Source organism: Grampus griseus, assembly GCF_964374135.1.
Source record: "Grampus griseus genome assembly, chromosome: 1".
NCBI classification, from domain to species: domain Eukaryota; kingdom Metazoa; phylum Chordata; class Mammalia; order Artiodactyla; family Delphinidae; genus Grampus; species Grampus griseus.
Genome location: NC_139017.1, coordinates 108560184 through 108567707, shown reverse-complemented (window position 1 = coordinate 108567707; position 7524 = coordinate 108560184). Strand labels below are relative to the sequence as shown.

The window sequence follows — 7524 nt, the reverse complement described above, 5'->3', positions numbered from 1 at the left end:
ACTTTTACACACTGAACTGGTCCTGAGAACTGAGCTGTCTTCTTTGTAAGTGAAAAATATACAACATAATCTTGAAGGACTGCACAGTGGTACGAGCCAGAGGCATACTGTGTGTGTGTAACAGACTGAGAAATGGACAAATGAATCCTACAAAAAGGATTTTTTATCTTCTGCATCTATCTGCCAATGTTAGTGTTTTATGGGCTTAGATTATTACCTTTCTCTGGTACCTTTTTTCCTATACTGTTGTTCTATTCTAATGTGTCCTAGAAATCCCTCTCCTGATCCCTAATCAGAATCAGAAAGTGAGGAAAAAGAAAACGCTAACTACCTAAATGAGAGTTCTGGGGAAGAGTAGGATTCCTCTGAAGAAGAGGACCCTGTGGTGCCCAACCTAACACCTCTTGAGAGTCTTGCCCGGCAGGTTAAGTGCCTTTTAAAATATTCTACAACTTGGAAACATTTAAATCCTAATTCCTGGTTATATTACGCTAAACTCTTGTATGCTAGCACACCGGTCCGAATACTTCAAGAGATAGTTCTAAGACTCTCTCATTGCTCCCATTGTGTACCCAAACTGGAACCAATTCCTGAATGGCCTCCTCTAGCTTCTTGTGGAGTCCCACCTTTTCTTTTCTTTTCTTTTTAATTCAGTGTAAGCATGTAACTTAAGTTTTTTCTTTTTTTTTAATTTAATTTTATTTATTTTTTTATACAGCAGGCTCTTAGTAGTCATCTATTTTATACACATCAGTGTATACATGTCAGTCCCAATCTCCCAATTCATCACACCACCACCACCACCACCCCGCCACTTTCCCCCCTTGGTGACCATACGTTTGTTCTCTACAACTGTGTCTCAATTTCTGTCCTGAAAACCGGTTCATCTGTACCATTTTTCTAGTTTCCACATATAAGCATTAATATACGATACATTTTTTTCTCTTTCTGACTTACTTCACTCTGTATGACAGTCTCTAGATCCATCCACGTCTCTACACATGACCCAATTTTGTTCCTTTTTATGGCTGAGTAATATTCCAGTGTATATGTGTACCACATCTGCTTTATCCATTAATCTGTCGATAGACATTTAGGTTGCTTCCATGACCTGGCTATTGTAAATAGTGCTGCAATGAACATTGCGGTGCATGTGTCTTTTTGAATTACGGTTTTCTTTGGGTATATGCCCGGTAGTGGGATTGCTGAGTCATATGGTAATACTATTTTTAGTTTTTTAAGGAACCTCCATACTGTTCTCCATAGTGGCTGTATCAATTTACATTCCCACCAACAATGCAAGAGGGCTCCCTTTTCTCCACACCCTCTCCAGCATTTGTTGTTTGTAGATTTTCTTATGGTGCCCATTCTAATCGGTGTGAGGTGATACCTCATTGTAGTTTTGATTTGCCTTTCTCTAATAATTAGGGATGCTGAGCAGTTTTGCTTGTACTTCTTGGCCATTTGTATGTCTTCCTTTGAGAAATGTCTATTTAGGTCTTCTGCCCATTTTTGGATTGGGTTGTTTGTTTCTTTAATATTGAGCTGCATGGGCTGTTTATAATTTTGGAGATTAATCCTTTCTCCGTTGATTCATTTGCAAATATTTTCTCCCATTTTGAGGGTTGTCTTTTCGTCTTGTTTATGGTTTCCTTTGCTGTGCAAAAGCTTTTAAGTTTCATTAGGTCCCATTTGTTTATTTTTGGTTTTATTTCCATTACTCTAGGAGGTGGATCAAAAAAGATCTTGCTGTGATTTATCTCAAAGAGTGTTCTTCCTGTGTTTTCCTCTAAGAGTTTAAAGGTGTCCGGTCTTACATTTAGGTCTCAAATCCATTTTGAGTTTATTTTTGTGTATGTGTTAGGGAGTGTTCTAATTTCATTCTTTTACATGTAGCTGTCCAGTTTTCCCAGCACCACTTATTGAAGAGACTCTCTTTTCTCCATTGTATATCCTTGCCTCCTTTGTCATAGGTTAGTTGACCATAGGTGCGTGGGTTTACCTCTGGGCTTTCTATCTTGTTCCATTGATCTGTGTTTCTGTTTTTGTGCCAGTACCACATTGTCTTGATTCCTATAGCTTTGTAGTATAGTATGAAGCCAGAGAATCTGAATCCTTCAGCTCCGTTTTCTTCCCTCAAGACTGCTTAGGCTATTCAGGGTCTTTTGTGTCTCCATACAAATTTTAAGATTTTTTGTTCTAGTTCTGTAAAAAATGCCACTGGTAATTTGATAGGGATTGCATTGACTCTGTAGATTGCTTTGGGTAGTATAGTCATTTTCACAATATTGATTCTTCCAATCCAAGAACATGGTGTATCTCTCCGTCTGTTGGTATCATCTTTAATTTCTTTCATTAGTGTCTTATAGTTTTCTGCATACAGGTCTTTTGTCTCTTAGGTAGGTTTATTCTGAGGTATTCTATTCTTTTTGTTGCAGTGGTAAATGGAAGTGTTTCCTTAATTTCTCTTTCAGATTTTTCATCATTAGTGTATAGGAATGCAAGAGATTTCTGTGCATTAATTTTGTATCCTGCTACTTTACCAAATTCATTGATCAGCTCTAGTAGTTTTCTGGTGGCATCTTTAGGATTCTCTATGTATAGTATCATGTCATCTGCAAACAGTGACACTTTTACTTCTTCTTTTCCAATTTGTATTCCTTTTATTTCTTTTTCTTCTGTGATTGCTGTGGCTAGGACTTCCAAAACTGTTGAATAATAGTGGTGAGAGTGGACATCCTTGTCTTATTCCTGATCTGAGAGAAAATGTTTTCAGTTTTTCACCATTGAGAATGATGTTTGCTGTGAGTTTGTTGTATATGGCCTTTATTATGTTGAGGTAGGTTAACCTCTATGCCCACTTTCTGGAGAGTTTTTATCATAAATGGGTGTTGAATTTTTTCAAAAGCTTTTTCTGCATCTATCGAGATGATCACATGGTTTTTATTCTTCAGTTTTTTAATATGGTGTATCACATTGATTGATTTGCATATATTGAAGAATCCTTGCATCCCTGGGATAAATCCCACTTGATCATGGTGTATGATCCTTTTAATGTGCTGTTAGATTCTGTTTGCTAGTATTTTGTTGAGGATTTTTGCATCTATATTCATCAGTGATATTCGTCTGTAATTTTCTTTTATTGTAGTATCTTTGTCTGGTTTTGGTATCAGGGTGATGGTGGCCTCAGAATGAGTTTGGGAGTGTTCCTTCCTCTGCAATTTTTGGGAAGACTTTGAGAAGGATGGGTGTTAGCTCTTCTCTAAATGTTTGATAGAATTCACCTGTGAAGCCATCTGGTCCTGGACTCTTGTTTGTTGGAAGATTTTTAATCACAGTTTCAATTTCATTACTTGTGACTGGTCTGTTCATATTTTCTATTTCTTCCTGGTTCAGTCTTCGGAGTCTTACCTTTCTAAGAATTTGTCCATTTCTTTCAGGTTGTCCATTTTATTGGCATAGAGTTGCTTGTAGTAATCTCTTAGGATGCTTTGTATTTCTGTGTTGACTGTTGTAACTTCTCCTTTTTCATTTGTAATTTTATTGATTTCAGTCCTCTCCCTCTTTTTCTTGATGAGTCTGGCTAGTGGTTTATCAACTGTGTTTATCCACTCAAAGAACCAGCTTTTAGTTTTATTGATCTTTGCTATTGTTTTCTTTGTTTCTCTTTCATTTATTTCTGCTCTGATCTTTATGATTTCTTTCCTTCTGCTAACTTTGGGTTTAGTTTGTTCTTCTTTCTCTAGTTACTTTGGGTGTAAGGTTAGATTGTTTCTTTGAGATTCTTCTTGTTTCTTGAGGTAGGCTTGTATAGCAATAAACTTCCCTCTTAGAACTGCTTTTGCTGCATCCCATAGGTTTTGGATCGTCGTGTTTTCATTGTCATTTGTCTCTAGGTATTTTTTGATTTCCTCTTTGATTTCTTCAGTGATCGCTCAGTTATTTAGTAACGTATTGTTTAACCTCCATGTGTTTGTGTTTTTTACGTTTTTTTTCCCTGTAATTGATTTCTAATCTCATAGCGTTGAGGTCAGAAAAGAAGCTTGAGATGATTTCAATTTTCTTAAATTTACTGAGGCTTGATTTGTGACCCAAGATGCGATCTATCCTGGAGAATGTTCTGTACACACTTGAGAAGAAAGTGTAATCTGCTGTTTTTGGATGGAATGTCCTATAAGTATCAATTACATCTATCTGGTCTATTGTGTAATTTACAGCTTGTGTTTCCTTATTAATTTTCTGTTTGGATGATCTGTCCATTGGTGTAAGTGAGGTGTTAAAGGCCCCCACTATGATTGTGTCACTGTCGATTTCCTCTTTTATAGCTGTTAGCAGTTGCCTTATGTATTGAGGTGCTCCTATGCTGGATGCATATATATTTATAATTGTTATATCTTCTTCTTGGATTGATCCCTTGATCATTATGTAGTATCCTTCCTTGTCTCTTGTAACATTCTTTGTTTCAAAGTCTATTTTTTTTTAAATCTATTTTATCTGATATGAGTATAGCTACTCTAGCTTTCTTTTGATTTCCATTTGCATGGAATATCTTTTTCCATCCCCTCACTTTCAGTCTGTATGTGTCCCAAGGTCTGAAGTGGGTCTCTTGTAGACAGCGTATATATAGGTCATGTTTTTGTGTCCATTCAGCAAGCCTGTGTCTTTTGGTTGGAGCATTTAATCCATTCACATTTAAGGTAATTATCAATATGTATGTTCCTATTACCATTTTCTTAATCATTTTGGGTTTGTTTCTGTAGGTCCTTTCCTTCTCTTGTGTTTCCCACTTAGAGAAGTTCCTTTAGCATTTGTTGTAGAGCTGGTTTGGTGGTGCTGAATTCTCTTAGCTTTTGCTTGTCTGTAAAGCTTTTGATTTCTCCATCGAATCTGAATGAGATCCTTGCTGGGTAGAGTAATCTTGGTTGTAGGTTCTTCCCTTTCATCACTTTAAGTATATCATGCCACGCCCTTCTAGCTTGTAGAGTTTCTGCTGAGAAATCAGCTGTTAACCTTATGGGAGTTCCCTTGTATGTTGTCATCTTCCCCTTGCTGCTTTCAATAACTTTTCTTTGTCTTTAACTTTTGCCAATTTGATTACTGTGTGTCTAGGCATGTTTCTCCATGGGTTTATCCTGTATGGGATTCTCTGCGCTTCCTGGACTTGGGTGGCTATTTCCTTTCCCATGTTCGGGAAGTTTTCGACTATAATCTCTTCAAATATTTTCTTGGGTCCTTTTTCTCTCTCTTCTCCTTCTGGGACCACTATAATGCAAATATTGTTGCATTTAATGTTGTCCCAGAGGTCTCTTAGGCTGTCTTCATTTCTTTTCATTCTTTTATCTTTATTCTGTTCCGCAGCAATGAATTCCACCATTCTGTCTTCCAGGTCACTTATCCGTTCCTCTGCCTCAGGTATTCTGCTATTGATTCCTTCTAGTGTATTTTTCACTTCAGTTATTGTAGTGTTCATCTCTGTTTGTTTGTTCTTTAATTCTTCTAGATCTTTGTTAAACATTTCTTGCATCTTCTCGATCTTTGCCTCCATTCTTTTTCCGAGGTCCTGGATCATCCTCACTATCATTATTCTGAATTCTTTTTCTGGAAGGTTGCCTATCTCCACTTCATTTAATTGTTTTATCTTGTTCCTTCATCTGGTACATAGCCCTCTGCCTTTTCATCTTGTCTATCTTTCTATGAATGTGGTTTTTTTTCCACAGGATGTAGGATTGTTGTTCTTCTTGCTTCTCGAGTCCCACCTTTTCAAAAGCCCCTCATGAGTCCCAGCCGGCTTTCTAGAGATCATGCCACTCTAAATGGAGCACTGCAATTTGCCACCAAAGAGTTAAGCCCAACATTGAGTACAGCCACTCCCATACCTGAGTACCTAAAATAAATTCCTAATTCATGTGTTTCTGGTTGTTGCTGTGGCTGGTTAACTAAAACAGTTAAGGAAACAACCCGCACTGAACCCATCAGCACTACTTACTCCTACACTGACTTCCAAAAGGCAGTTTAACAAACCCCTAACTTCATCACTATAAAGATCCACCATTCCTTCTCATATCTCTTGTGTTGCAGTTGAGAAAGGAATACAGTTACACAGCCCACAGTTGAGAAACTAAAGTCTTCTCAACCCAACTATGTCCTGTCCTGATATGCCAAAATACAATCAAGTACTGAATATATACCCAAGAGTCCTGTAACTCGACTACAGAAGATGCGCATTGTGAGCGTTCCCTTTGAAGAACCCTGTGGATAAAGTGAGAACTTCAGTAGAGAATTAGTCAAAAGGGACCTTATTACAAAAGATAAGTGAACACTCTCCACACTCAGTTCTCCCCGTAATTTACTCTGCCTGTCTAATGGACTTAACTAGATACCTAATTTTTAGTGGGAAGGAAAAGGAGGCCACTACCCCATTTGTTACCCTAACTTCAGAATAACCATTGTGGAAAGTGGTAAGTCAGCTACTCCCAAAATCACCTTTCTGAGCATACTTTTCTCTGATATTCATTTCTAGGGAAGTAGTTGAATTAAATTGAATAATTAGACAAAAAAAATGGTGGGAATATGGATTTATCTCCCAGCTTTTATATTGATAGGCCTACATATAGCACCCTTTAGGAGTTCCTATTTTGGGGGGTGGGAGTGCAGTAGTGTAGTAGTAGCCTACACTATTCCAGACCTATTATGGAACCTGAAATTACAGCGTAAACATTATATAGGCTCCCACCAGGCTGTTTCTAGCTAAACTCATTTATAAAATCGTACGTGGGGGTTAAACAGACACCTGTTCTGTAGGGAATATATTTCCTGCATCTTGGCATCCAGACTTTACCAAGAGCAAATAAAACACATTCCAAAGGACCACTGGGAAAGAATTAAGAGAGCATTTATGCTAGTGGGTTAAAGTATTTCATCTGTATAATGTCTCCTGGAGCAGTACTTCATGCACTTTCCACATCCATGGCAAACTTTTCAGGTACCCTTCTAACTGTAAAGAACTTTACTGCAGAAAATCTCAGTCTAATACAATCTGAAGTTAAAGAGTTTTTTAGTATCATTGTTTTTCTACATCTAGCTTTAGATTTTTTTCTGGTTGAATAGAAAGCATATGTACCCTTGTAAATGAGTCTTGCTGTGTTTATTTAGATGAGTCAAAACATAGAAGTCAACATACATAAAATGTGTGAGACCAGTAAGTCTTTCACATATCTGCAATAAAGCGTGAAACCTGTATGTGATCCTGGTTGACTGGGCATCTAAAGGGAACCAGAAAATATATTGTTAAAGATATAGCATATATCCTTCCTTGTTTTAGTTTTGCTTTTTCTTTTCTCCATAATTAAGTGCTGTATACAAAGTGGCATCAAAAAATTGAAGGATTAATGGAAACACAAATTCTATAAATGTATAGCAACTTTAAAGAGAGAGAAGAATGGTTATAACCTAATGAGTAGTTTCTTGAGCCTTAGTTGTCTCATCTTAAGGAAAAAGGAGGGAATTGTAGTAGGTAGAAAAAAT

At 37.2% G+C, this 7524-nt stretch overlaps 1 pseudogene across 1 annotated transcript; it reads left to right on the top strand.

Annotated features, from left to right (window-relative positions):
- The first annotated feature begins 259 nt into the window (after window positions 1-259).
- Window positions 260-6041, top strand: LOC309834091 (DDB1- and CUL4-associated factor 16-like; annotated as a pseudogene). Its single transcript has 2 exons — window positions 260-619; window positions 5750-6041. The product of its transcript is annotated as a DDB1- and CUL4-associated factor 16-like (transcript).
- Window positions 6042-7524: the final 1483 nt, after the last annotated feature.